Consider the following 4,682-nt stretch of genomic DNA (forward strand, 5'->3'; position numbering starts at 1 on the left):
TGCTCAAGACACCCTTAGAGGACATCCGCGAGTCATCTACAATACCCGCATGATATGCGCGGGAGGGGGGGCACCAAAAGAACACACGTTCAAATACTTATCTTAAAGGATAATGAACCTCCCGTAAATGCGGAAGCCTCCCAAATGCGGGAGAACAATTGGATAACGTCAGTAAAGGAAGTTGTAACTAACTTTCTTCTAATAGAATAATTAAAATATTCCATGAAAAAGACATTCCCTCCTTAGTGAGGAGCACATAACAGTGCGGCCAATCAAAGGAAGACAACTGGAGACTTTGTTATAACAATGCACATGAATAGCTTTCACCTTCTATCAAACTACACCAAGTGTCCATTTAGAAAGAAGGAGCATCTTCTAGATAGTGACAGCTGCTCCAATCACATTCCCCTAACCACCGACTATAAATACCCAACTTATTATCATGAGGTATTCATTCACTCTACACATATTACATCAATCACTTAGTACTTTATCTCTCTCAAGAGCTGTACTTATTCTCACGTTAGAGCGTGGTTACGGGAAGACCCATACTCTTGCTCTTCTCGTAACAGGCTCACGTTGGTTATGTTTTGCAGGTCATTGTCGTTGGAATTGATTGTCTTTAGACTCTAGTTAACGAAATAGTCATTTCATAACCCATACCCCGTGGAAATATAAATCTAACCTATTTGGGTTTAAATCCGTATTTCTTCACATATGGAAACGCCTGGTGGTGTGTTAATGATGGCAACATCCGGTGGCCGGTTGTATTTCGTGTTACAGCGGATTTGGTTGTCAAGCGTTGGTGCCGTTTTCTGTTTCGAAACCCTTGGTAGAGGTGGCGGTTTATGACTTTGTTGTTCACTGCTTGTTAGACTTATGCATTATTAAATAGTTGTATTTATTGCAAGTTCTTTCATATTTCACGTGTCTTTGTTGTGGTGGCAGAAGAGGGTGGGGGGAGTTGTATAACCAACGTTTTTGCCAGGTTCTGTCTCAAAAACTCTAGGTAGCGATGATGGTCTGGTGGACTCTATTGATTGTTTAGCCACGGGCTACCACTCATATGATTGTTGATTTTGCCTCAAAATGTTTACTTACAACATCATTTTACATTGTTCTTATGATTGTTGAAGTTCTGCAGGTGGAGGTTTTTGGAAACATGGGAAATATATGCAACTGGATATGTGTTAGTCAAAAGCTCAAATTGAACTCACGTTACTAGAATGTGTGTCATGTACTGTTGGGGACTTATTCAGTTGTAGTCTAATGAACTTATCTTAGGCCTTTTTCTTTGTCCTTAATCCATATCATATGGAAGTATTTTGGAAGGTTTAACTTTTATAAGATAATAGTTTAGTTTTTGAGTTTGTTTGAGAATAAGATTGTGATATGTGATTGTGGTGTGGCAAGATTCGATTTCTCTCTCTCTCTCTTTTAGTCGATGATGGTGGTGGTCAGCTACTTGGCGTGTTAAACTCAGTTGCAACCGTGGCGGCATTGAGCCGTACTTTGTTCACAATGGCAATGAGAAATTGTGTATCTTAGCCTCGTTGTGATGTAATGAGTGTGATGATCAATTGTTTGATTTAACAAAAGCACTTCTCTGTTTATCATAATTTAGGTTTATGTGTACGAATACCATGATGTATTCTCGAGGAAAGGAAGCGGGTAATGCGTTTGTGAATATTCTCTCTTTTATCGGGTTTTTTAGCGTGGCCAGTTATATTGTAGCATGCTGCGAGCCTGAGCCTTGAGTTACCTCTACAATTTGAAAACACACATTAGATCAACAAGAAGGTTGAATAAAGTTCTGATGGAAGGATGAGAGTGTGATATGTATTAGTTTGTCTTAGTTGATCTGTATATGGGCAGATGGAATTGGTTAGATGTGTGTAGTACTAAATTTAGTCCTTTAGTTTTTGTTTTTTTAAGAGTGTGATGTGTATGTGAATACTTTGAAAGTTCTGCAAATCGTTTTGTTTTTTGGCTGATGTGTTTTTTATGCTGAATGTGTAGAGAGGTGTATGCGTTATTAGAATTTTAATATTAAATGTAATTTGTGATGTCTATGTGAATAATTGGCTAGACATGCACAAGAGACTATTTTCGTACTTGACACACTGGAACCGAACCGGTTCTAGGTCGTACCTGATGTACCCAATACCCGGTTTGGGTTATTTTATACCCGTAAAACCCTACCCAGTTCTCCTATTTCTTTCAACAATCGGTTCCTACCCGGTTCCGGTTTGTACCCGGAATAACTAGTTCCACCGGGTTTTAGCAATAAATGAGCTGCAGTTTCAAAATAGAGTCGTTGAAACCTGTTCCAACGGTAATATAGCCGTTTTCGGACCGTTGGAACCGGTTTTTGAGGTCCTAAAACTATATAAATTGGTTTAGGATCAATTATTTTACCGCCCAAATCAAAATCACCAAAAAAACTTCCCGATTTACACTCGTTTTACAATCTCGACTTACCTACACCTACACTATTTTCCACTTCCACCACCATCACCACTTGTTATTATGGCAAGCAAAAACAAGGGCAACAAGAAGGCGGCTTCTACATCCGTTTTTATTGAAGAAGACCCTAAAGTTGTATGGGTTATTCTGCATAACCACAACAAAGATGTATGGCGGAATTGGGATTTGGTTGAGTTGATCATTGGAGACCTTAAGGCTCGTTGCAAATTTTGTGGCACTTACTTAAAGCATGATTCGATCTCAAGTTTATAAAAGCACATCGAAAAGAAATTTTGCAAGGCATTGAAGGAAGTTCCCGCATCGAACCAAGTCGAATTAGGTCGATATAGTACAATATTTCATTACAACATGAAAGCGGTTCATGATAGAATGGCGAAGTTTGTGATTCAAGAAGGTTTGTCGTTTAACCACTTTGACAACCCTCGTTTTCCGGCCATGATTCAAAAGACTCTTCAACCTCGCTACACCCATGTATGTCTTAATACCATTAGACGCCATTGCCTAAAATTGTGGGAATATGCAAAAAAAGATTTAATTGAGGTTTTTCAAACTATACAAACGGGTGTGAATTTAACAAATGATGTTTGGTCGGCACCACATGGGTTACAGGAATCCTACCTTTGTGTCACCACTCATTGGGTCGATCCGGTTTATTGGCAAATAATGAAACACACCATCACGTTTGAAAACTTTCCGTATCCACATACCGCCGAAAAATTGATAAAAATTGTAGATTAGATAATAACGACCTTTTAACTTGTGGAAAAAAATGTTTTAAATGTCGTTTGATAACGCAACAAACAATACAAAGGTGGTTGAAAATTTTATCATAAAATATACACCACCTTGCTACAGAAATTTTTTTCATGCTCGATGTGTTGCACATGTTATCAATTTGGTTGTTCAAGAAGGTCTCGCCAATGAAACCATGGGCGCCGGTTTGAGATGCTTTAGATATATGTTACAAGATGTTTTCAAAAGTGGGAAAGAGCATCTTGAATAAAAAAATTATTGTAAATCGGTGGAAAGAAAATATTTTGGGTCAAATTGGAATATTCCAACCCGTTGGAACTCAACTTTCCGTATGTTCTCGTGTGCTTTTGCCCAACATGAAACATTACAAGCATTTCATAAAACGCTTGTGGATTGGTGCGTAGCTTATATCTATCCTGATGGTGCTTGGGCAAATATCCGTTATTTCTGGGAGTATTTTGATGTTTCAAAACCACAACCACTAAATTGCCGGGGTTTAATATCCTACTATTTGTTGGCTGTTGCAACAATTATACAACATTTTCTTGAATTTAAAGAGTTTGAAAACAAAAATGATCTTTTCAATAGTATTGTTGAACCAATGAAGGAGAAGTTCAAAAAATATTATGAAAATATACCATTGATGTTCACTTGTGTCGCCACTTTAAATCCCTATTTGAATGTTGTCGGGGTTGGGGCATTGATCGAGGAAATATTTGACAACATGGGTATGCATGAGATCGACCCGATGTTGTCGACAGAAGTAAAGGATTGTTTCAACAAATCCCTTCAAGAACTTTATGATCATTATTTCCATGTTATGGTCAAAGCTCAAAGGCGACTTTTGTGAGGCAAACAACAACAAGTAGGCCATGCAAGGACAAGATTATAAATATGATGAATGTTTTCTTGATTCGACGTATAAGCGGCAAAGGGGAAACACACCAACAAGTGAACTTGGTCGATATAATGGAGCAAACTATGTTCAAGGTGCATCGATTGAAGATATTCGCAACCTTGATGTTTGGGCTTAGTGGAAAGAAAGCAAAACAAGTTTCCTATTCTTTCTGTCATGGCTCGTGACATGCTTAGCATCCAAGATTCAATAGTAGCTTTGGAATCGGGTTTTTCTCTTAGTGGAAGGATAATATCGAAGGAAAGAACAAAACTCACTCCGGAGTCGTTAGAGGTGTGCATTTGCCTAAATGATCATTTGGATGCAGTAGATCGTATACAATATAAGGAAAACTTTGAAGATCAAATACCACTTGAGCGTCCAATTCATAATGAAGAGGTGGAAGAATGGCTATTTTCCGGGCTTTCGGGTGAAGAAGACGAAGGCGAAGACAACTAAGAAGAAGAGTTTGAAGACGTTTGAAGAAGTTTAATTTGTATTTGTTCTATTTGTTTTAGTCATGTAATATGTAATGCGAATCGCTCGA

The sequence above is a fragment of the Bidens hawaiensis genome, unplaced genomic scaffold (assembly GCF_021521415.1).
Source record: "Bidens hawaiensis isolate Kalapana, Puna unplaced genomic scaffold, B.hawaiensis_p1.1 tig00020020_1, whole genome shotgun sequence".
Classification (NCBI taxonomy): Eukaryota; Viridiplantae; Streptophyta; class Magnoliopsida; order Asterales; family Asteraceae; genus Bidens; species Bidens hawaiensis.